Source organism: Dermacentor silvarum, chromosome 4 (assembly GCF_013339745.2).
Source record: "Dermacentor silvarum isolate Dsil-2018 chromosome 4, BIME_Dsil_1.4, whole genome shotgun sequence".
Taxonomy (NCBI): Eukaryota; Metazoa; Arthropoda; class Arachnida; order Ixodida; family Ixodidae; genus Dermacentor; species Dermacentor silvarum.
In genome coordinates this window covers 127,265,402-127,291,639 of record NC_051157.2, presented here as the reverse complement: position 1 = coordinate 127,291,639, position 26,238 = coordinate 127,265,402, and the positions used below count along the sequence as shown (strand labels likewise).

General features: G+C 46.5%; 1 long non-coding RNA gene across 1 annotated transcript; it reads right to left on the bottom strand.

The window, feature by feature from the left end:
• Positions 1-229: 229 nt before the first annotated feature.
• On the bottom strand, positions 230-11,556 carry LOC125944785 (uncharacterized). Its single transcript, XR_007466496.1, has 3 exons — positions 11,529-11,556; positions 4,671-4,694; positions 230-326 (listed from the first exon to the last, which is right to left on the bottom strand). It is a non-coding gene; the product is annotated as an uncharacterized LOC125944785 (long non-coding RNA).
• Positions 11,557-26,238: the final 14,682 nt, after the last annotated feature.

Here is a 26,238-nt window from a genome sequence, read left to right as displayed (position 1 = left end):
TGCTTGAGATTGCGCTCCAGATTTGCCTTCAGTGCGTGAATGTCTGTCGCGCACTAATCGCTGCGCTGGCATTCAGCGCATTTTCTTGCGATTGTTTTCCCTATTGTAGTCGTAGCAACAACCTCAAATTAGGATGCCCTTCAAGGATGCACAGGGCAAAATAAAAGCCGGAAACAAGAATGACACTACAACATATTTCCAGCACGTGCAATGCGACAGTCTCCCACTCACCGGTGTTCAGCATCACGAACATCGTGACAAGAAGGACGATTATGAGCAGTATCGCCGCTGCTGAGAGAAGGAACCACAAGATGATGCTGCCGTCTCTTGAAATAGAAAGGGCAAAAATGAATCTTTACGCGAATCTAAGGGAGCATTAACTTGCAGGAACTGCATTTAGCGAACACAATTTTGGGAAAACTATTTGTTTCCACCTCAACCAGACGTCACACGTATTTTAAAATATATTAAAACGGCCAGAGATAAGTTCAGTGGGACCGTGTTTACTCTGCTAAAGATATGGCCGGTACAACCAGTATGGCAGAACGTTAGGCTAGCCCCACTACGTCGTCTCTTTCGTTTTGTTGGGGATCGTCTTTGTCGCTCTCGTGGCACCATGACAATATGTATATATTTCAATTTATTATGCTAATTGTTCCTTTAAAGTAAAGCTTGCATCTGTGTACAAGTCATAAAGACGATTTTACGGAGAATCTTAGGATAGCTTTGGGTACGTTTATGAACAATATAATTTTGTCATTAGATTTCTCCGGAACTCTTCTAACTATGCTTGTAACAATAATTTCTAGAAACAAATCTGTGATGGTTGAGATGAGTTTCTGGTGCGTTTGGTGTGGACAGACTTTATTTGTATCAAAAAAGGTATTTATTGTGCTTCTTTCAAGGAAACTTCCAAGTAGGTTTGTACGTACGACACAACGGTTGAAACGTTTGGCTTATTCCCGAATGTTTTATTTCACGCAGTCGATGCGGCCGCCGTCATGCTGTGGTGGTATCGACGACGCATGCGCGGCATGCGCGTGGTTGTTTAGAAAATTTCTAGAGACGTGATCGACGCGCAGTGGGCGTTTGGACGCAAAAAATGACGACGACAAGTGGACGCTCTGTGGTGCCATTCTCAATTGGCTGTGCAAGCGTAGCCAGGGGACGTATTCTGCGACGATCGCCTCGGCGATACCATCGGCTTCGCGTGACGTAGTACTCAACCAGCCAATCAGCTCATCCTATTTTGCTCAACCAACCAATCAGCGCGCGCCTATCTGCGATACTGTCGCCGAGGCGATACTATCGCTGGAAGTGATCGTCGCAGAATACTTCCCCTGCGGGCACGAGTGTTGTGCGCGCTCACACTAACGTTCTTGGTGAGCATCTGTCTGCATACCACGCCGTAGTGCGCATATTGGTCTGAGTGGAACAACAGTAGACATCAGGCTAAAACTACCTAAAGCTTGACACACGTCGATGATATTCTGTAGGTGTCATCTCGTCTGCCACTGCTTTGTGCTTCTCATCACGCCAGCGTTTTGAGGCGCCCGGAAGCTGCAAGGGTGCTGTTCTGCGCCCCGGCAGTTTCCCCCCGTGCTGCGTCGTGCCAACATGTCGCCCATACGTATCCTTAGGAGACCATCTCACGAGCTCGAGTGCAATGCTAAACCTTGTTGTTCAAAATGGTTAGCCTATTGCCCGTTTTTGGAGCGAATAGCTATGCTTAGTTATCGAGCTATTGTCTTTGTAGGGCGCAAGTTTAAATTGGCCCACCACCAAAGTTCAAGTTGGCTAACCCCAAATTTTAAGTTGGCTCACCCCAAAATTTCTTTCCCACATCCAAATTTCAATTCGGCCCACCCTCAAATTTAAGTTGGCTACCCCAAAATTTCGGCCGGCCCACCCCCAAATATAACTTGGCCCACCCCTAGATTTCAAGTTAGCGAACCCCTAATTTCAAGTTGGCCCACTCCCAAATTTAGCTGGCCCCCCAGATTTCAAGTTGGCCTATGCCCAAAGAGTGCCCATCCCTAAATTTAACTTCGTCCATCTACAAATTTAGGCTAATGCATCCCAAATTTTAGGTAGGCCCAAGATTTGAAGTTGGCCCACCCCAATTTTGAAGTTGACCCTGCCCCAAATTTTTGGTTGGCCCACCCACAAAGTTAGGTTATTAAACTAATATTAAAACTGCGAACAATAACAGCAGATCGGCCCGAGCAAGAGGCCGCGTTTCTATCAGAAAGCTCGCCTTCGTGCATAGCATTCGCCGCCAGTGTTTCCCAGTAAACATTACGATTATATAAGCTGCAGCGGCCGAGAATCGTGAGAAGCAGTCAGGGATCCTTAATTGATATCGCGTGCCACCCTTAAAGGCGAAGCTTAAGCGTCCTCCAAGTTTTTATACTCTTCAATTTCTGGTGTATGAGTGAAGCGTCAATTTTTAACAGCGGAGCTGTTTAAGCCAGCCTTAAGTCCGTGGGTCTTGTACTGAAAATATGGGCCGATCCTGGCGGTAGTGCAGAAAGGGTCGAAGCCCAAATCAATAGCTAATCGATAATCGATCAATAATAAATAAATGCCGCAAAATGCTGGGGAGGACTCGGTAGTGCTTAGCCTAGCCCAAATACGTGGCCAATACCTTGCGATAGCCAATCGATATCAAATCAATAGCGAATCGAAAATCGATCAATAATCAATAAATTCCAGAACATTCTGGGGATGACTTGGTAGTGCTTACCCTAGCCCAAACACGTGACCAATACCTTACGATAGCCAATCAATAGCTAATGAATAATGGATCAATAATCAATAAATTCCAGAAAATGCTGGGGATGACTGGGTAGTGCTTGGCCTAGCCCAAAAGCCTGGACTACATAGGTGCCCATCAGCACCGCTGTCTTTAGCATTGCGCATCCAGTGCAAGCTTTTGAAGTTGTTGAAAAGCTCAACAGAAGACGACATCCGCGTGACTGGTGCATGCATTACGCGTGGGCCCAGTGGATATATAGACAGAGTAGAGAGATGGATGATAAGCATGGAAAGGACTTGACCAGAGCTACTTACTGGATCGGTTCGGCGCCTGCAGAAAGCGACACAAATAAATCACTGTAATTTCTACCCCATTCAAGGTTCAGCGTGCGCGATATTTCTTTAATTGGCAAAATTCAGGAGCAAAGGCGGCTGCTTGAAAACAAATACACGATTTTTACTCCAATGAATCAATTACAGAGCTACCCGGCAAAAGCTGCTGCTTCATCCCTCGAACAAGCAACAACTTAACCTCCTCCGTCACGTAGCTCAGAGGTCAACGTGTTCTGCACGTTCATTTGCACGCATTTGTTGGAAGGTTCTTCAATTGTGGTATATTGGGCACAACCAACAGCTCTCTGCAAAGGACTGACATTAGGCCTGAAGCCAGCAAATAGGATGCAGTACATTACAATTTCTGGGGTTATGTTGACGACAAAACTTCTTTTCTGCGTGCGTGCGTGCGTGCGTGCGCGCGCGCGCGCGCGTGTGTGTGTCACGATTCACGACTCCTCCGACCCGTCTACATCCCTGATTCTGGTTTTTGTCGCCGACACAGGCCACATTGACAGAATGCTGGGGCAACAGGTGCGCTTAAGCTCGTCAGGCTGCTTGCTTGAATCTGCATGCCGATCAGCGGCTTAGCTCCCTGGTAAATATGGTTACATGTTGTATAGAAATGAATTCCTGCAAAAAGCTTTTCATGAATATTTCATTCAATTTCACCTTCAATATGCAAATATGAACCCTATTTATAACTAAGCAACGCCCTGTAGATATCGCATATGTTCTTGGATGCGCCGGATATGAATTTGGCAGTGGGACATGGGCACCCATGGCTATGGGTCGGGCTTTGTGCTGTCATTGTGCTGCAACGCTTTATCACAGGAGTACCACTCAAGAAATCCCGAAATTAAAGGAGAATGATTTTAAATAATTGATAGCCCCACGTTTCAAGAACTCGCCTAGCTACAAGCCTTTCCATCGTAGATTTTGAGTTAATCATTCGCGTCATCTGACTGGCTTTTCCATCTGCCCTACCCTGTCCTCACTTTTCCGGTCTTTCGGTTCCTCCTTGAACTCTCAGTGCAGTAGTATACAAAGCACTGCATGGCAAAATCTTTCGCAGGAATGAATTACGGAATTATTATGCACTTTCTTACTGTGACGCATCATCGAAGCTCACGCGCGCTAATCGCGGATACATTGGCATGCCAATGGCGGCACCGTTTTCGGAAGCGACAGCCGGTTTCGGTAGCATGATGTAATTTTTTTTTTCGTTTTTTTGTCGGCGAGACTTTGGCAAGTAGCAACATACATACGTTTTATGTCGTACCTTATGGCCTGAAGTTTTCGTTCAAAGCCGGTTGTCCAGGAGGTAAATTTAAATGCAGAGAAAGTAAACCTTGCGATAAACACTTTGTAGTTGTGATTCGAAATTTCAGAATCTGGTGCCTACGCTTTGGCTGCTATTCGCACTTCGGGATTGCTATGAAAAAAAACTAATTTACGTTTATGGCCTGCATACAAATTGATGACGATTTTACTGGAATGTTTACCATTTCACCAGAAATTTTACTAAACTGTAGTTGTGACTAACTTTGTTTGCTTTAAACAGGTTACAGTGCACTCACCTTGTTCGGCGACAATCGGTTTATCTGTCCGGGGAAAGAGAAAAGAGCAGTTTTGTCATTCCATACTTCCTCATTTTGCGTTTTATTTGACTGGAACAAAACTTTTGAATCAGATATAATAAGGCCAATCTGAGGCTACATAGAATTTAAGTTTTATGATAATATGCATATAGGTAGGATACCACGTAGGTTCAAGAATTTTTTTATTGCGAGAGCAATTATATGGACACTCAAAGAAGATTTCTGCCGACGGCGTCGTCGTCGCCGTCGCCGTGAGGTTCCGTATGACGTCAACGGCGATGAAATCGTCGCCGCGCGCTGGACGCGAGTGAACGCTGGGCGCGAAGGACGCGCGCTTTCACGGGGAGCGAACGCACGTCGGCGAGCAAACGCGCGTTCTGCGCCACGCTCACTGAAGGGCTGAAAATTGAGCGTCTCTTTCCTCCTTTACAATCACCATATATAGAGAGCAAACGCGGCTTCTTCCGTCGGGCGAACGGCCGTGGGGGGACGGGAGGGAGGGAGGGGAGGCGACGTTTAGCTGCGGCTAGAGATGCAAAATTGGAATTGTGAGCAATCGGAAAAAAACTGTTTTTTTTCACGTTTTTTTTCCGAAATTTTGGAAAAAATGGAAAAAAACTAATTTTCTTGAGCATACGGTCAATAGTTTATTGCCAAATGTCAAAAGCCATAACTCTCGTTATGTAAATAACAGAAGTGAAATGCTTTCTGCCTTTTCACAAACGAATGCAGGGTTTAACAAATCGAAGACAAGCCAGAAGCATCACCGCGCGAACGCGTTCATTTCTCTGTGAACGGGTGCGGCTTCTTAGAATTGTTACGGCCGTTAGAGCAAAGAACACTGAAATGTCTCTTCTGTGGCTATTTCGTCGTGGCTTCGACTATGGAAACATGGATCAAGATGTCTCCCCGACCGTGAAGGTCTCCCCGACCGTGAAGTGCATCCACACATCGGAAATTGGCCGTACCATTGCAGAATCTGCTTCCACACGGATTCATATGCGGACTTCCGCCACAGGTTGCGCAAGTGAACGAGGGAAAGTCAAAATTGAACAATAACGGGCCCCAAAACATGAGAAACCGCGCCCGAATGACGAAGCCACGCTGACGCTGGAGCCAATGCCTCCTTTAGTAAAGGAGGCATTGCTGGAGCAGACGTTATGTGATATCGATGGCGAGTGGTCAGCCGTCGTTTTGTGTTTCGGTATCATGTGCGACGTTTCTGTTTCGCGTTCTGCACTTCCCTTTCACATTCAACGCTGGGTGTTGCCCACGTTTTATTTCTGTACGTTTTCCCCACGGAAATTTCGGCCAATTTTTCCAACTGCGCCGAAAAAAACGGAAAAAACCTGTTTTTTCCCGGAATTTTCCCGTTTTTTCCGCACTTCGCATCTCTAGCTGCGGCACCAAATGCGTATTTATATAAGAACGTTGCGAGGCGAGAAGGTGGGTAAGATTTCCAACGCTGCTCGACGAGTGTCCCAATCTGATCTCGTCGAAAACCTCCGAGCCGCCCCCAGAGGCACCGGCAACAGTCACCAACGCCGCGCGCGTTCGGTGCGAACGCGGGCAAAACGCCGACAGCGTCGACAACAGTTCTGCGCGTTGCTGGTGCTGCTGCGTATGCAAGTTTATACAGCTGATAACACTACTATCCTCACTCCGTATAGCTCTCTACTAATTTGCTATCGCAATTAATGCTTCGCTTTTCAGGGTGAAACTGCGACATTATTTTAGTAACACCAAACAGGGGAATAAATTTATTCTGTTCTTTTCGCAATAAAAAAGACATGTCATTTACAATACGGAGGCCCGTACGGTACCTTTCTTTCGACAGCCGGGTGAGGTAACGTACATACATAAGAATTAAGATGGCGATGACTTAGGAGCGCGAAAACGAGGACGAATACACATTTTTAATATGCTTGTATATTGGCAAGGTACATGAATATTTGCTTGTATTTTGTGTCTGCTCGGTGTAATAAACTTGCCGAGCATGATTCAGCAACCGCGAACGAAATTGGTATTGAGAGTAAGCTAAGCATTTGTCGTTACAATTGTTATTAAAATGGCACCACAAATTGGTACCGTCGTGGTAAACTCTGCAGTGCGACTGCGTCAGCTAGGGTCGATACTGCTTCAATACGAGTGTATCAAAAACTTGTCATCAGCACGTAAAGTTCTACTTCATGGTGAAGGCCTCCGCTTGCGATCTTTAAATGCCCCTGTCCTGCTATAGGCGACTTGCAAATTTTCACATCTCTACCACCCTGATTAATCCTCGACCCCCATCGACTGGCCTCTCTTTTTTTTAGTTTTTCTTCAACTACGAAGCTTTGTTTCTGAGAAACCCGAGTGGGTTTCCTTTCAAGCTTCGTGCTGCATACGAGTGCATGCCAATTTTTTTTTCCTTTCATGAACCTTCATCCATGCGGAATTCCGCAGAACTGACTTGACAAAGTCATATTCATGTCGCTGTATATTACAGAGGACGCCCCTCCTCGGGCTACCAAGAGTCGAAATGTTTTGTAGAAAACTCTCAGCAGGAGCGTCTCTACAAGGGTTAAATTGCATAGCCGATGTGACGGCGTATGTAAAGATTACCATACAAACTTTGCCAATGTCTCCTGCTATTGTTCCTCATATATACGAGTACGTATAGGTCTGGAGACGTCTAGCCCAACTGTTTTAACTGTTTCGTTCTGTGGATAGAACGGGCAGCGACGTCTTGTTCCAACAGTTTGGAATCATAGAGTCTGCACACATAATTACCACTTCAAAATACTCGACGTGCTCTGATTGCCCAAAACCTGGTTCTTGGACAAATCAGTGTGTCATGCACTACGCCGCAATAGCTGCTGGTGTGCGTGGTGCACTAGATGTGTCATGGATGTTTTTTTTTTTTTCTAAGTAACATAATCGGTCGCTGTTCGTCAAATGGCTTATATGTCTCCTGTAGACGTCTATTAGGTATCAAAAAGAAATGTCTGCCAAATCGTACCTGAGAAACACAGACGGAACGACAAAAAAAGATGGGAGGCGAGCACTCGTCTCTTCTCTCCGCCTGTGTGCTTCTCTGCTATGGTTTATCATGTTGTCGAACCCACTAGCCCAAGCATCCACACTTCCAAAGGCATTACTGATTTTATTGCGATAGCAATTATGTGGACACTCCAAGCGCATGTCTGCCGTCGGCGTCGCCGTGAGGTTCTGTATAAGGTTCAACGCCGATAAAATTGTCGCCGCGTGCCCCTACGCTGTGGGCGCGAGTGAAAGCGTACGAGGATTAGCCGGCAATCACGGCTCAATGAAGCGCACGCGAGGGAGGAAGGCCGGAAGCGCGCGGTCTTCTTTGGCGCGCAAGGCACGGGAGCGAGCTAGCGACGGAGAGGGAGAGGGGGTGCGTTCTGTTCCGTCGGCTGCTGCTCACAGCGCGGCCGCGCGGCCACCTTATCTTGAAAGCGATCTGCGATGTGGTCGAAGTGTGCGCCCGCGGGAGCCTCATCTTCAAAGAGATCTGCGATGGGGACAAAGTGCATGCTCCGAGGGCCGGTAGCTTCGTATGCGCTGGGCTTTCGACGTTTAGTTCGCGTTGAAGCGAGACGAGACAGCGCGAAAGTCAATTTGCCTGCTGCTGCTGGCGCGCTTTCTTACTCCGGTGTTTTCACAGCTAGTTTCCGCCGTCATCGACCCAGATGTGTTCATGTTTACCTATGCGCGCGTGACACCGTGTTTGTCTATTTAGCTAGTAAGCAAATGTTTACAACTTTATACGGCCCATTAAACAACTATCCTTGCTTCGTATAGCTCTCTACTAATTTGCTATCGCAATCGATGCTCCGCCTTTCGGGCGTAACTGCGACTTTTTTGAAATGCCTGACACTTGCGTAGTCTGTAGAGGTCCTATTGCCTATTGGCTTCATTTGTTGAGTGAAGCCAGCTGCTATCTGTTCTCCCCAAAGAAGACAAGTCTCGGCGGCCGTAGCTTTTTTCCCGCAGTGAGAGGGCCGTTGAAACTGTATCATCGATTATCAATGACGAAGCGAAATGCCTATGCTTGAGCCCTCACCAACTTGGTGAACTTCCAATTCGGCCAATGCCGATGCCGACTATGCGATCGAGCTTCTGTCTTCCGGCACAGCGGCCCAATGCTCTAACCATTAGACCCTGATTGCACTCTTACTTCTCACGTGCCCAAGTCGCTCTTTGAAACGCCTGGCGTGTGTCACGTGCCGGTTACTCTCATTCTTCCCTCGTGGCAGGTCGAGCTTTGAGACACTGTTGAACTGCAGTGCCTTCTGGATACTACACTGCCTGGCAGTGTAGTGTTTTGGTGAGAACAGAAAAGTAGCTTCACTTTCACTTAGAAGCCCAGTTTTTTTGTCAGCTTCCCTCGTATATCCAACAAAAAAACATCAGGTCTCACTTGCTTGTCATTATCGCCTGGATTTTTGTCAGATGGTTCATCTCTGCTCTTTAGCCATTCGCGTCTGTCTTCACAATGTGAACGACGAAAATCGCTCTTTCAACGCTTGGTTTGTGGTATTTGTTTACCTGTGTGTCCGTGTTCTGTCGCACTGTTTGAGCTTAGTTCTAAAGAGAAAAGCTTTCTTAACGTGACGGGTGCCCTAGTTAACATATCAGCCGGATTTTCATTACCGCTAAGGTACCTTATCTGTTTTTACATAGACGAATCCCTTAGTTTGTTCAGTTTGTGTTAAACGAATGCATCAAGATATTTCGCATTTCTTATCTAGTGAAGCATAATTGTAGCGTCGGTACAAAACCTTGCCTGCTCCATTTAGCTTTTAAAATTACTCGTCGCATCATCCTATTCTCACGCACACTGTTGCTTCCAAACGCACTCATTTTGTGAAATTGCCGGTCTTGACTGGAGCGACTCTGTTATTAGCAATACTGAACCTCGACCCCCTGTCATCACTTTCATTTGACAGCGCCATGTGGGCTTCATGTGAAAAGAAATGCATCGGAGAAAATGTAGACTTCCGTGTCTCCGTTTCGGTTCTGGATGCCGGTATACTGTCTGTATATTGTAATATCGTCAACTTTGACTTCCTCCTTAAGTCATTATCTTGGTCTGGTAGAGGGCCGCCTCAAGAAATTTTGGTTTTTCACAGATGTCGCAAGCCAGTTTTAGCTCTTACGGTGAATAGAGCAAGATATACTGGTCGATCGAACCGCTAATTTCTAACACCGCGCGGATCGTGAGTCTCTCGCTTGATTCCGCGGCTGTCATACATTTCTAGTCTAAATAGCACAAAGTATCGTCGCGCACGTCCTCTGCCATTGCGAAGAAGCTGATCTCACTGAAAGATGTAGAAATGGGACATTGATTCACATAATCCTTATAATCTATTCGCTGTTTCCCACCGTTCCTGAGATTCATCCCAGCTCGACGAAAAGCTTCATTTGCTCTCAGGTTCGCGACTTTGGCCTAATTTTGGTCTGTGGTTCCAAGCATCACGGTATTGTGAATTAAACTGCACAACAGCTTCGGAGTTTCCAGTTTGGCTGCATTGCTCGTGCATATTCTACCGCATTTTTTATATTGTTTGTATTTCGTGGTACGAGCGCGCCCACCTTGGACACGTCGTGTTCGAAGTTACCTAACAAATGATTACATTCTGGGGGGCGATGGTTCACCTTACGCCGACCTGGCCAGCGCCAGCAGAAACTTTCGTGATAGTTTGGTGACATAAGATTGAAGCATTTGTGACCCTTTCACTCACCAACACGGCGCACGCAGCAGGAGACGGGTTTTTTTTTCTATTAGAACAGATAAAGAAAACGCATTCTGTGAAACTGAATACAGCCAACAGCACCTTTCTTGCCTGAATATTCGGTTGCACGCAGCTGGAATCTCTCTTCAATCGCAGGCATGCTACGCTCGTAGCGCAGACAAAAGTGCCTCGTAAGCTGAGATTTTTGCAAATATACCCAAACTGCAGTACTTACTAATGAAATCGGGAGCAGGACCTTGATCTGTGAAGGATGCAAATACATGGACGACGTATGAATCGCAGAAGATTCGACAGCTGGGCGAGTTGGTACATTTTGGAAGACTAGAGTGCCGCGTTGCGGTTCCAGTGTCCGTCGTCCTTTGTGCGCTGTTTCTAGTCTTCCAAAACGTATAAGTCGTTAAGCAAGCACGCTTGCCTTTACGGGTCACCGACGGGAGTGCCAGAAAGACGTGAACGGATGGTGCAGGCTATGCGATGACGTCGCACAGTTCATACTCTACTCGGCCATGCTTATAGGTGAGTCGTGTGTATGGCAATACAGTAGAACGCCTGTACAACGAAGACCACAGCAAGTGGGTTGTCTGCACTACGAAGGAATTCAAGCGGCCCCGACGGCTGATGTCGTGATTAAAAATAAACTCCACATCGCGCAGCGCCACTGCGCTGCGCTTTGCGCTAGCGCTAACGGCTACATTAGAGACGCAGTTGAAGGGCGTGCCTATGTCAGCGAGCATTAGTCAAGCTGCACTACTCCGGTAATAACTCACTTTGTACGCTACTTGTAACACAGAAGCGGGATGTGATGGGTGATGAATACGACGCAGTTGATAACGAATTTGTGTTGTTGTAACTGGCAATCCACCACGTCTTCACATCCATATAGGTCCGGAAAGGACGCGAATGTCTACGAATTGATGAAGAGACTGTAAGCGAGCCAATAATTTTGTTGGCAAGGAAGGCGATGTGCAGCTTTGACTTGCGTTACTCCCGCGTTTCGACGTGGAGCATGCCGCGAACTTTGGTGCAATATATGGTCGTCCGCGAACAGATAAAACAGATTTTTGCGAACACGTACCAATGGAAAACTCGGGGATGCCTCCCTCTGAAATTGAGAATGGAGTAAGAGTTAGTAGACGCCAAGACAACCACATGCTCAAGCATACTTTCTCCGGACACGGAGTGGGACACGACATTTCACTGCCAGGTCGTGCATTTTTGATCTGCATGCCAAAAGCTGTAATGCTATAGAGGTACAGAATGTGCTTAGCCTGCACATTCACTCAAAGTTCTCACAAAAAATCGATTTATTTGACTAGTCTCCGTGAAATTTATGTTAGAAGGTTTCTCTTGCTGAGTGTACTTAGCCTGCTCTATTGTGAGCAGTACGTTGTGAGCGATTTTCGCAACAAAGTGACTTGTATAACAAAGGATTTTGCATTTTGGAGATTCCAAGCACTTGGTTATAAAGGTATTTGACTGTATTTGCTGCGTGTCGACCGCTGCTTCATGCTGCGGTATTGATGTGAGAATATATGAATTACAATTTGGCCGCAATAATGTTAAAAATGTAGAAGCGAAAACAAAATGTGGATAAAGTAATACAGGGACAAGGAAGAAATACCTATAAAAGAAAACTTTTTGAAAATATATGTTTTTTTTTCTTTTTTACAGTGCGGGTGATGTAGGACTGTCAGGTGTTGTTTTACGTGTTCCGTTTTTCAAGGATCACCTCTTGGTGTTCGTTCTTTCAGTAGGATGTTGCCAGGGGATCGCTCTGGAAATTATTTGGAAGCGAAACAGCATTTTATGCCCTTCCCAAGAATTAACTTTTAAGCTGACGTGCCATACAAGATTTCTTTTTCAAGCGAAGCTTGTATTGGCTCGCAAGTTTCGGTGGCGTTGTCGTGGTCACACAAAACAAAACCCGGCTGCTCCCAGAGTAGAGCCGCTGTTCCAGCTGCGCCGGCGCTGGATCACATGACGCGCGCAGCCAATCAGGGTCGTTTGGTGGGCCACAGGGAAGGAAATGGGGTTGGCGCGAGTTCCGCCGCGCTTCCCTCGCCTGAGATCAGTCTCGCCGACCGATTAGGAAGGCCGCGCGTGGTGCGTTCCGCCGAGGAGCAGGCTGCGTTTGAGCAATGGTGCCGCGAACTCGCTCGGCAAAGGGCTCGTCGTCGACGTGCCGAATCTAGCGTGAGGACTTCCGAAGCCCAGGCGAAACGTCAGCGAAGAGCCGCGGACTCCGAATTGAGGGAGCGCGATGTTGAGGCCAAGCGTCAGCGAAGCGCCGCCGACCCCGAGTTTCGGGAGCGCCATGTTGAGGCCAAAGGTCAGCGTCGTCTTGCCCTCCAGGAACCCGACAATGGTGGTGCACGCCTCGGCAACGATAGCACCAGCTTCCCCGGTGCGATGGCCAGGTTTCAACTCGAGTTTCTCAACCGGAGCCTTGGACCCAGTTGCAGTGTGTGCGACCGGTTGTGGTTCGAGCAAAACGTGGTGCTCGTCAGTGCAATTCGTTTCGAGGAACACCGAAGAAACACACAAGCTTCGCTCACCCCCATTTTCCGGTAGGGGAAGGGTTGGTTATTTTTTGCCATGTATGTTCACGTTACTTGCTTAGCTTGTCTGAACCATTTAATGGCTCGTTTCGTTCGTGACAACTACATGCAACTGTGCAGAGACCGTCATGCGAAGTCTCCAAACATACTGGCAACAGTAGTGAACGAATCTAATAATAATGGTTGGCTGAATAAATGAGTTACTATCATGGCTATTTTTGCGAACACTTACCAATGGGATATCGGGGGATGCCTCCCTCTGAAATTGAGAATGGAGTAAAAGTTCGTAGACGCCAATACAGCCACACGATCTGGCATATTTCCTCTGGACACGGAGAGGGACACGACATTTCACGCAAGGCCCTGCGTAATGTTTAATCTGCATGCCAAGAGCTGTAATGCTCTGTAAATTCAGAACCGCTTCTTCCGCCCCATACAATTAACTGCAGAAGCTTGGTGGATACTAGTGCCTCATCAAATGGCCAAAGTCAGTGATTGATCTAAGGTAACAGTGTTTTTTATACATTTATTCAGCCGTTTCACGGCTGAATAAGCGAGTGACTATCATGGCTACATTTTCTAACACGTACCAATGGCAAATTGGGAGACGCGTCCCTCTGAAATTGAGAATGGAGTGAGAGTTAGTAGACGACAAGACAACCACACACTCTGGCATATTTTCTCCAGACATGGTGTGCGACACGTCATTTCACGGTAGTTCGTACATAATGTTTAATCTGCTTTCCAAGAGCTGCAACGCTCTGCAAGTACAGAACGGCTTCTTCCGCCCCAGTACAAATAACTGGAGAAACTTGGTGGACACTGGTGCCACATCAAATGGTCATAAGTCAGTGATTGATGTAAGGTTACGGTACCCTTTCTTAGCACAAACGATCGAGCACCCCTCTTTCTATTTGCAATGCGAGTTTTTTGCAGCGGGGCTTTTAAGCTTGAAGCGCTGGAAATTGTCTTAAGCTTGTTTTCACGGCGCAGTCGGAGAGCTACATTATTTAACAAGAGCATATTTATAGGAAGTGGAGGGCGTATTAAGGGCCATGTACAGATAAATTTTGAACTGTTTTGGCTATTTAGGGGCTAAATTAAAATTGCTAATGCCTCGTTTTCTGTTTGTTCAGATGCGTGTTTTGAAACGCTTAGACAGTTTCCTGATTGCCTCAGAAAAACCAAAAGTGACAGATGCAATTTTATATTAGTAGGGAATAGGGGTCATGTGATGTGAACCGAAAGTTTTAGGCGCGTAGGTTAATTGCGAATTTTAAAAAAAGTTTATTGAATGCTCGTTCTCACCCTATCTTTATGTTTAGATTATGCGCACAGTTTTTTTTTCTTTAGGTTCGTCGGGAAACTTAACACGGCACGTTATTTATATTTCGTTGAAATTAGAAACAACTTGAGGATGATTTACGATTAAAAGTTTAAACTGTGTAGGCTTATTAGAGTCTTTATAGAAAACGTATTATTCAAGCATTCCAGAGCTTTACGAGCGTATTTTACGAACTACGTAGAATGTTGGCCCAATGTCCTGAAAGAAGTCGACATGCCACAAAGTTGACATTTTAAGTGATTATGGGATATCTTACCGGCGATGTCTTTTTTATCGCTAATTGCTCTCAGCAGTTATGACAGATAATGCCATATGTATGGCAGTTCCTTTCAATCGAATATAATCAACACTTATTTAGGTGCATGCTACCGCTATCACTCATATACCATGCCTCGATCATACGATACTTCTTCATTCTTATGTCGGATGAAAACTTTACCACATTCAAATTTTGGACTGCACTTGCGATAGTCCTCAGTGCATTGAAATGTCCGACGGCGTTCCACAGGTCAACGATCGTTTGTGTTCAACTAAACGTGATGCAGTCAAGTCAACTGCGCAGTTGCACTCACTAGACAAAAATGCAACGATGTTCTATCTGTTTCAAAACAATACTGAAAGCAATCTCTGGGCCTAGAGCTGGGAGCATAACTACGGGCCAAATTTGTGGGTAGGACTCGTTCGACCAGTCTTTGTGCTGCTCTTTGAAAAAAAACTGTTTTATGGTTTATGTTATAAGAAGTACGTGCTAGTAGAAAATATGCTGCCGTTATCTTTAACATAATCAAATTACTAGTATTTCAGGATAATTGTTGAGGCCATGTGCCGTCACCCGAATAATAAATTTGAAACAAGCAATCTCATTTTTTATCGCTAATTCCCCTAATGCCCAAAGGTTGCTGAAAATCAAAAGTATTCAGCTGTTATGCATGTAGTCACTTTTCTAAGTTTATTTCGCATACAAAAATCTCTTATGCTAGAATCGTTCGTAAGCACAAATTCTAGCCAATCCCAATGGTGGACATAATGTTAGACAAGGTGGCCAGCCAATTGTAAAGAGCATTTACGAACGAAAAGCTTTGTGAATTCCGCCCCAAAATTTTCAGCAGTTTTAGGCGGCAAGAATTCTTTGTCCGCGACTGCGGGAACTGGCAGAACGAATAGCGCTCAGGGCCCAAATTCACAAAAACTTACGCTAGAATTGTTCGTAAGAAAAAAATTAGCCAGTCTGGATGCCAAAAATACTATTAGTGAATGCGGCCAGCCAATCACAAAGAGAACTTACGAAAGAACAGCTTTGTGAATCTGGCCCCAGCATCTTTGTTGTGCGTGCTTGCCGCCAATGTTTGCTCGCCATAGCGTTACAATCAGCTACCTCGTCATCATACCCTCAGTCTCTACGCAGGCCGCACCATGATATAGCATTTGGGCTCTAGACTAAGTGCGATTTCTACAAACGCAGTTGCAAGAGTAAATATTGCGATCTGTATGTTACGGCAAAGGATGCTGTTCATGTGCGGCCGATGGTACTACTGCTATATTTCTGCTCTGGTAACGTCAGCAACGGACGAGGTGCTCTTAAATTATACCTTATCCCATCTTCACAAATCCAAAGTTTGTTGAGCATTTGCATGCAGTGTCATATTTTCTACAACAAATCTTTGATGGAAGCGTCGTGACACACATGACCTTTCTTCGTTGTCAGTCCTGTGGTGGCAGGCGCGGATAGTTTGCCTAGTAGCCACTGTGGGCAACGAAAAATCGGAGAATAATTCGAACGTTGGCAATGATTGCATAGCCTCAGTACATGACGTTCGTTCGCATGGTGACTAGTGCATATTGTCTGTGTCGAGTACGACGAGATCGCATCCAAACGTACCAAGGGTGATCGTAGAATTTCTATCAAAATTTTCTGTGGGGTTTCGGACAGCCATGCAAGCTTATCAAGGAGACAATGTTCACCGAAATATATAAACCGGTGCGTGTGGACCTCAGTACTAGAATTTTCTTTACACTTAGTTTCTCCTAATGGCCTAAATTGAATATTAATGCGCCAATCAAAGTACTAGTAAGAATTTTGACACTATTTCCAGTTTATAGAGTAAATTAATCATTTCAAGAAAGTCTTGGTAGCTCATTTTCAAATTTTCTCTTGTCAAACTTAAGTTCAGCTCCATTGATTATTTGCACCTCAGTGGCGGATTCTGACTGGGACATAAAATTTATCAAACATTATACAATGTTATGGCAAGTTAGGAAATTTTCGAAGCCAAATTCATTGGTGTCTTCCAGCTCTTACTTCATAAAAACACATAATTGCGCTCTGTTAGAGTGCAATTAGAGAGACATTACCACTACAAGTTCAAGCTTTAGATCCCCCCGTACTTCGCACTGTTGCGATGGTCACATGACAGAAAATACAGACGTTCAGCAGCTCTCGTTAGTGTTTCGATGGTACGTACTTCAATCCTCGCATTCTTCAGAAAATTTTCTGCTCCCCTCAGTCTGTAGAACCCACCTATTTCCCGTGATAATCAACCGTATCTTGAGCGAGCACAGTAACAGAAGTGGCAGCCTGTTAGACAAGCGTTAGGGCACACATGATGTTTTCCATTAAGTATGCAGTGAACCTGGCCCCACCTCATACCAAACAGTAAAATTGCGAAGAAACAAAAATTGTTGATATCTCACCCATAAGTTTGTTGACAAAAGACGAAGGGTGGCGAACGGCTAGAAATCAGTTTAACTTCTTCTTCTTCTTCTTCTTCTGCCAACAGCCAAGGGTGAAGAATACGGAGCATAGATGATGATGATGATGATGATGATGATGATGATGACGATGATGATGATGATGATGATGATGGCCTCACACTTTGGCTCGTACCCACACTGGGGGATTGGCCAAGAATTCGCTGCCTGAACTTTTAAGTAGTGTTTTGATGATTTACATATGCAAAAAAGGAAAAAAATATGGAAAGAGAAGAGAAAACAAGTCAATATAAAAGTAATCATTTAAAACTTTATTCGTTTAGTTGATTGCATGAAAGCACTAACGGCATCAAAGACATCCCTGTGGCTGAAGCCCAGAACTGACGCACCGAACGTTAGTATTATTTCTGATGTTAAGATTAGCCCTAGTTTAGCGAGTGGAATTTCTAGAAGCCTTTTTCTTGATACTGTATAGCGATGACATATCAAAAAAATAGTGAGCTAGGGATTCTGTTTCCTGGCATAATATACACAGGGGAGATATCGCCAGACCAGTTCTGTGTAAACATAAATTTAAGGAGGGGGGGACACGGTAGCGCAATCTGGTGATCACGACTTCCGATTGTCTTGATTGACACCACTGGATTTTCTACGGAAATTTGAGATGCTGAAATTGAGCCCATGTTGTTATTGATTCAATGGAATCTCTACGGATTGAATATTTTCGATATCTAACCGCTGTTATGTGCGCAACAACTGGAAGAACCGATATTATTGGTCCACTCAGGGATGCTCGCGCTAATGAGTCTGCCATTTCGTTTAAATGCAACCCATCGTGGCCTGGTACCCATAATAGTTTTACAAAATTTAGCTGTGAAGGAACTAATGCTAAAAACGTTTTTAGAGCTGGTGAATTGGATGAAGCTGTAAGCGAAGAACAGACAGAAAGCGAATCTGTTATAATAATTGCACTGATCTCGTTCAAAGGGAGTTTCTGCAGTGCTAAATTAATTGCCAAAAGTTCGGCTTCAAAAACGGGAGTATAATCTGGCAGTCTCACAGAAAATGACCAGCCAAGCGAAAGCGAGAAAATGCCTACGCCTGCCTTATCATTGTTCACTGAAGCGTCTGTGGCTATTATGTTATTTGGTGGTGCATGCGCAAGGTAATCTTGCAACCGGTTATTTAGGAACCTGACTGATTGAAGCTCAGGGTTTGTGCGGAAGATGTCATCGAATTCAATCTCAATATTCCGATTTGATTCATTTGATGGAATTACCTCTCTAATTTTCACATTTAAACTATCTAATTGCTTTTGAACAACTACAATCTGTGGAGTGTGAAAACGTGGCCAATGAGCAAGAAATAAGGAGACTGGATCATCAATAAACGCGTATTCAGATCGTCTAAGCGGAAAGCTGTAAAATTTTAGAAATGTCTGCATCGTTAACGTACGAAATCTGCAGGGCAATGTTGGTAGGCGCACTTCTTGGTAGATAACATTAATAGCAACAAACCTGGGAAGTCCCAGACATAGGCGCAGGGCTTCACGCTCCAAAAGAACCAGAAGCTTAGTTTTGTACGCAGGGCCGTCTGAGAACAATACACACCCGAATTCTAATATTGGGCGCATATACGTTTTGTATATCATTAGCAGAGAATCCCGACGTAACCCATATTGACGGTTGCTTAGTCTGCGCAGTAGACCAAAAGCACGTTGTGCCTTAGATGCTACATTTTCTATGTGTGGACTCCAGTTGAGTTTTTTTATCATAGATGATTCCCAAATATTTTAGAGACTCAACCTGGGGGATGGGTTCTTCTTTATAAGATATCGAAATTGAAATCGGATCCGTCAGCGGTAAGACCAAGATTGCGCTTTTACTTACATTTAATTGTAATTTTTGGTATAAATCGTAAATGTCACTGTCGGCCGCAAAGAATGCAATATCATCTGCATAAACATAAACTTGAACGTCCCGACAAGTTGGAATGGAGCTCATTAAGATAATAAATAATAATGGAGGCAGGACTGCTCCTTGGGGAACCCCGCGAGTCTGTTTGTATTTAGACGAGGAGCAGCCATCCTTAAAGCAATAAAATAATACATTGCATTATCCGAATATGATAGCTGAGCGAATTCGGGATCTGGTGGCATTTTTGCTCCTCATTGACCGGCCAATACGGTTTCTGTCGGTTTGTAAGGCGTTTATTGGCCCCACATGCATTGATAATATACCCATTAAAACGAAAATGCATTTACCGTATTGGTAGTCAGCCTGCCAAAGAGCTCGACGTTTGTTGCATGTTATTGGGCTTGCGATGCAGGAACTCAATGTTCAGCCAGATAACAAAATGCAAAATAATACATTGCTTTATCTGAATATAATATATACCCATAAAAACAATTCTTCAATGCCATTTGAGAATAGCAGTATCTGGTTGAAGGGTGCCTTTTTTTCAACGCCCTTAATATTTTCTTTACATGAAACATGATTACGTTTGAATGTTCTGCCTGAAGTGTGTTGAGAGGCAATTTAATAAGACTTCTACGTAACGAATTACGTGTAAATAATTACTTGTAATCTATTACGGTATTGGTAATATTGTAATTTGAAGATTACATTCCTTATTCGGTAACATCCACTGTAATTCAATAACTTCTTTTCAGTAACCAATTATATGAAATTGGTTACTTTATTGGTCAGACTAGCTGCGAGAGGTGTTGCAATTTTGGGAACCAGAATTTGGCGACAACTACAGTCGAACCACCGGGACCGTGCCACGCAGCAGTTTCGTGGACGCGCATGGTCAGACGGGCAAACGCGGGAGCTCAATATTGGTTTCGTCATGTTAATGCTCCACCATATGTTGGCCAACAAATAAAACCAGTGCTTGTATGTCTCGATAGCGAAGGTCACTTGAGATGTTAATGCCAGGGTGACCCCTACCGATGGTTTTTAGATATTTTTATTGGCCCAACCGGGAGGGTATTCTTAACTTTCCAATACGAATGAAGCGTTGTAGGTCACAGAGTAATCAAATGCTGAGTAACGACAATCTTGTGCTCAAGATGTGCGTCCTAATACCCAGCCCGCACATGGAGCGAGTTTTCAATGTTGCTGCTGCTGGCTTCACGACAAAAAAAAATGAGAGAAGTTGACCGATAATTCTTGTAAAAGCAATTGTTTGTAAAGATAAGCAATGTGAGAAGCACTGCTGAGGATGCCCTTAATATGCCATGCCAGCTCGTTCTGTTTACTGTATCTGTGTAATGATAATAAAATTTAGGAAGAAATTTATGTAGAAGTAATCAATTACTTTTTAATAATTGCTCAATTACTTTGGTAGAGAAGTAATTGGGAACTGTAATCAGTTACGTTTTCATTGAAGTAATTCTAATTGTAATCGGTAACGTTTTTTTTTATAAAGTCTGCAAGTCTGAATTTAATGGAAGTTGTTCCGATTGAAAAATATACTCCTCTATAGCGGTTGCCTGTCTTGTAACTTTTTTATGGCTCGCGATTACATTTCTGCATTCAAACTCTACGCGCATACATAAATGTTTTCGGCCAGATTTTTGTGGTTCCTGTGGCCAAGCTGTGCATCATTCGACCCAGTATCTTCTGGGAATCACATCGATACCAGACCTCTTACGGTGAGTGGTCCTTTTCCCAAATTATTGGAACTTTTCGTGTGGACCACGCCGGCGAGGCGCGGGTAGGCTTAGGCCTACCTCGACGAAGACGGGCAACAAGTCCGAAGTAGAGTTGGTGGAGGGAGAGGATATCTCTCGCGAAGAAGCGAATCGCCCTGGATGGACGACAGCGCTGGGAAGGAACAAGAAAGCTCGTGTAGAAACGCCAGTTTCGGCGGGCAACGCATCGGCAGCCCCGCAAGGCGCGATGAAGCTCCTCGCAGTCGAATCGAAGCTCCCCCGGCTACCGAGGGACCACATACGAATGATCGTCAGGCCGAGGGACGGACTTGACATGAGAAAAACAAGCCAAATTAGGCTCGCACAAGCTGTTGTCATGGCGGCTGCTCCAGCCCCGGCAGAGACCGAGGGTGACATTGATTGCCCTAACGTTGGCCAGAACATTCTCGTCGTTTCCACTCCGGCGAAGAAGATTGCAAATGCTTACGCAAGGATCCAACAGATTCGACTAAGCGAAGGATCATACAAGGTGGCGGCATATATGGCGGCCCCCGATAACATCTGTAAAAGAGTCATACGAGGCGTGGGCACCGACATCAGCGAGGCCCAGCTCTAAACGATGATTGTCAACCAGCGAAATCCAAAGGCCCTAGAAGCCATAAGGATCAAGAACACCCCTGCGGTAGTTGTGCTTTTCGACGGCATGAAGGTGCCGAACTACGTCATGTGCGGCGTCAGCGTGCTAAGCGTGCAAAACCGACGTCTGTTACGCATGTGGAGGCCTGAGCCACAGCGCCGATGTTTGCCCCAACCCAAACAAGATGGTGTGCAGAGGCTGTGGACTCGCCTCCCCACCGGACGATCACCAGTCCTCACCGAAATGTGCCCTTTGCGGAAGACCACATCCCATGGCGGACAGAACGTGTAAAAAACGCTTCGAAGTCCCTTACGTCGTGCGACGGAGAAGACGGCGCCGAAAGCCCGCCAAAAAGACTCAGCAACAGCTGACCCAGGAGGGCCGGCCACGTGATTCCAGCGTGACAATAGTTCCCAGGCGGGGGCGCTGCTGGCCGCCGGCGCAGCTCTCGCTCTCGCTCCAGAGGACGCTCTCACTCCCGGGTGCGGATCCAAGAAGAGCCTAGATGGGCGTATCGTTCCAAGCCGAAGCCAGCGGCGCCGCCACCAAAGGTAACGCAGGTAGCATTGCCTGAGCATAGGGAAGACCCGAGGGTAGCTGCGTTGATCCAAGAGAATGCTCGCCTGAGGGCCGAGCTTCCACAGATGAGGGCTGACTTTGAGTCGTTCCGCAAATGTTACTCCTCGCAGGGTGGGAGACAGCAGATGCCCCCACCAGGGGAGGCACAGGCGCACTCGGGTAAACATAGGGCGTCGCTCCCGCAAGGGGAGTGGGACTCTATGGAGACCGAGTCCAACAGCAAGGCACTGGAAAGCATAGAGCAATCGATTAAACAACTTGCTGATAGCATGACTACCCTGCTTCAAAGAGTGTCATCTCTTGAAAGTACGCAGGCAGCGCTATAGCTACGGCACGCGCTCGCCTCCGAAAGGCCCGAGCAGGGCACAGTCGCCTGCAGGCGCGGTAGCAGTGAACCCCACAAGGGAGTGGCTAATTTGTTTCGTATGTTGTTCTAGTAGGTCCAGATTTTTATTTCTGCAAAGTATGGATATCAAATGCTGGCATGTGTTCTTAATTGCAAGAAAACACACATAAGCACACAGCAGTAAAACATTCACCACCTCTCAACAGTGTAACTTCCCCCAACCGGTCCACATGGCAACACAAAACGCTACGCACCTCGGCGTCATCCTCAAAAAAGGCCACCGGCGCGTTGCCTGGGCCGGTCCGGCTTAACACTCAATTCTATGACGCGGCCCTCCAGCCCGCCCAGCTTGCCGCCTCCGGTTTTTCTGCAAAAGCATGAACACAGTTAGCTTACGTTCCGAAGTATGTTGCTAGCTGCGGGCTCACCTCTTCTCGGATCCTACTTGCGCGGCAAGCTTTTTGCAGTCGTACACTATCCGCGCCCAATACTGGCGCCAGCGCCGAGCTGTTTTCACAGCCGGCACTAGCGCATTGAGCGCGGCAGTTAACTCCTGCCAAAGCGCTTTTTTTCTGAGCAGGCGCCACAAGCCTCTCGCCAAATACGGATGCTGCTCAATAAACTCGACAAGCACAATGGTGTGCGCTGCCGACACGCGAGGTCCTTTCGGAGGGGCCGCCATTTTTTCTTGCTTTCAATTTTCGCGGGACCGCAGCAAATTAATACAAGCAACAAGTCGTACCGTTTCACATATCGTTTTACCATGCTGTTAAAACATAGCGGTAACAGTTACTTAATGTTTCGCTACATTATCACAACATAAGAACTGTTTTTCTGAAACGTAACACACTTGACAAACAAACAAACAAAATCATTTTCCCCAGTTAAGTCCAGAGCAATACTAGGGGGAATTCATCACTGCGCACTTCACCCACCATCCGGATATAGTTACGATCGTTCTTTAAAAAAAATAAAAAAGCGTTTGCTTACCAGCTATCTGTTGCGAAGTACTGCTTTCCAACCTTCGTCGATTCTTGGTTCTCCTTTGCGAATAAAAGCAAAATTAAGCATCCCGCGACCACCGCAGATGTTCAGATGTGACTGTCCAGGCATTAAGCACAAGAGAATGATGTTGTTTACTCTTTCACGCTTTCACGGTTTCCAGGATGTTCACAGCTTCCGAAATTCTTCTCGGCTGAAAGCACACCACGGAGGCCGACACTCATCTAATCGTGCAGCGTTACGGGCAAAGGTACACTAAATGCGGGCCACGACACTGATCAGCTGGTTCTACGTAGCCGCCACCTTACGTGTGCATAGCGAAATGGATCGGATGCGGAATCGACGCGTGTGTGGCTATGGCTCTAAAAATGCGAATACTTGCAATTAATTGGAAATGCGCTTCAGCCACTTGCGCGTCAAAAGATTATAAAATAATTTTATTGTCAATAAAAAACCAATACTCCATTTATTAGGCGTTTACATCTACAGTTAAACCTGGATATAACGAAATTGACAAATTCCCGAAAAACTCCGTTATAAAGAGGATTTCGTTATATGCAGGTTCAGCACGGAAATTCGAAAAAGAAACGCTTACCGTATTTACTCGATTCTAACGCGCCCTCAATTGTAACGCGCACCCGTTTTCCGTTTTCGTCGAAGCACTCATCCTTGGAATGTCACACCAGGTACCGGATGCGTGGACGCGTGTCGTTTCGCACAAGCGCGAGGCATCGGAAACAAAGAGCGAGCGTCACGATGGCCTCGTAGAGTCGTATAGTGTTACAGTAGAACCCCGCTGTTACGTTCCCGGGGGCTGTGTTTTCCCGGCTGTTACGTCGTTTTCGGCCGGTCCCGGCACAGCTCCCATAGAACCCAATGCATTGGTAACCCCGCTGTTGCGTCGTAACTGTGGGACCGTTCCCGCATCATACGTTGCGAATTGCCACTCCGCGCCGGCCCAAGCGGCCATTTTGACTTTTCATGTCGCTTGGCTTGGTGGCTTAGCGATGGCATTGGCAGCCCAAAGTGCCAGGGGCGACAACTATGACGTATTTTCGGTTTCCGCCAGCAAAAGTATGGCCTTTGAGATCCGTATTAGCTATTAAAGATGGTGTCTATGACGCCTTGTGACCCTAAAATTGGTTTTGGCTCATAGATATTCCGTATAAAGTCCAAGGGCGATAACGTAGTCGCCGCGCGCCGTATGCTGTATGTGCGAGTGAAAACGTGCGAGGGGAGCCGACGACCGCGTCTAAATCTCGCGCGCGCACGAAAAGCAGCGAGGAAGCGCGCCTTCTTCCGTTGCGCTCGAGGCACCGGCGAGGGAGCGAGGGGGGAGGGATAGCGGGGCGGCGTTGTACTGTACTCTGGCATCAACTGCGTACTGCGCGGCGGCGCGCCTTGAACGCGATCTGCGTTGGCGCAGAGTGTAGGCAGTGTAGGTGTGTCGGCGGCTCATAGCTTTGTGTTCTCGGCGCTCAGTTTGCGTTGAAGCGATAGACAACAGCACGAAGGTCACTTCGCTCGCTTCTGCAGCGGCGCTTCCACACGCCGCCAGCGTTTGACAGTGCGCGTCCGCGCTCATCGAGTCTGATGTGTCACAGCGTGTACCAGCGCGTCGGCAACATCAACTGGAAAAGGAGAGAGTGCCGGCTTGGCGGGCTAGGCCAGCTGCAGCAAGCGGCAGGATCAGGTTTAAATGAAGGGAGGGGGAAAGGTCACGCCCGCGGCGGCAAGATCACCGGGTCGAGGGATGCAGGCGCTGAGCCGTGCTCCCTCTAGGGCTGCAGAGGATAGCGCCAACCTTTCCCTTTCCATACGAACCACTTATTATTATGCCTCGCACACGCACGCACGCACACGTGCGCTCGCTTCGCATTCCGTCGTGGTGGAGAAGGTGCTTCCGGTTGCTGCTCGCGCAAAAATGACAAAATTTGGGGCGAAATCTCTAGGTTGTCGGAGGGGTAAATTCGTTATATCGAGGGGGCCTCCCGCTGCCACTTCGTTACGTAGAGGTCTCAAATACATGTGCTTCTATGGAGTAACGGCGGAGAATAGAAAAACTTCGTTATATCCAGGAATTCGTTATATGGAGGTTCGTTATAAGCAGGTTTAACTGTAAAATGCAGTTGTTATACGGCCCCTTTAGGAGTAAAAAAAACAAGCAAAATGTACTTCCGGCAAAGATGGAGGCTGCTGATCGGCCTGCTTGAAAAACGTCGTCGTGTCCCGCGTCCATACGCATGAACTGCGCCGTCATTTTGACGTCAGGAGTCTGGAATCAAAACAGTTTGCTATCATTTTACGTTACAGCGCCCGTGGGGCTCTGTCACCGTGCACTCAATCCACGGTTTACGGGCATTTTTGCATTTCACCTCCATCTAATGCGGCCGCCGCGGCCGGGATTTGATCCCGGGACCTCGTGTTTAGCAGAAAAACGCCATGACTAACCACTGAGCCACTGGAGAGGATCTCTATACTTTGATATCGGCTAAAGCCCCTCCATCCAATCACAACTGGCGTCAACCTTTGATGTGCGCCGCGGTTCCCCGATTCGTCGCCCACACCAGTTCGGGTTTCGGCGCTTTCGTTTCCGGTAGTTCCACTTCCGGGATTTCCGGTTCCTGAATTTTTACTTGTTGCACTCGTACCTCTTCCCAGTCTTCTACGCAACCTCTACACAGCCAGTTCTAGCTACCCTGACACAGCTGCCTTGACGTCGCTCCGCTCGGAACCAGAAGTGAGACTAGGTGAGTTGCGCTTGACGGCGGAGGCCGAGGGGATGAGCGAGGGAGGAGCGCGGAGTCGGTGAAAGCGCGCATGAAGGGGCTTTAATGTCGACATGCGCAAGTTGTACCGCAGCAATAGCTTATTTTCCGAGCTTGGATTGCATTGAAAGGATTGCAACGCTGGCTTGTGATAAATGTTCTATGCTATATGGGGAACGACGA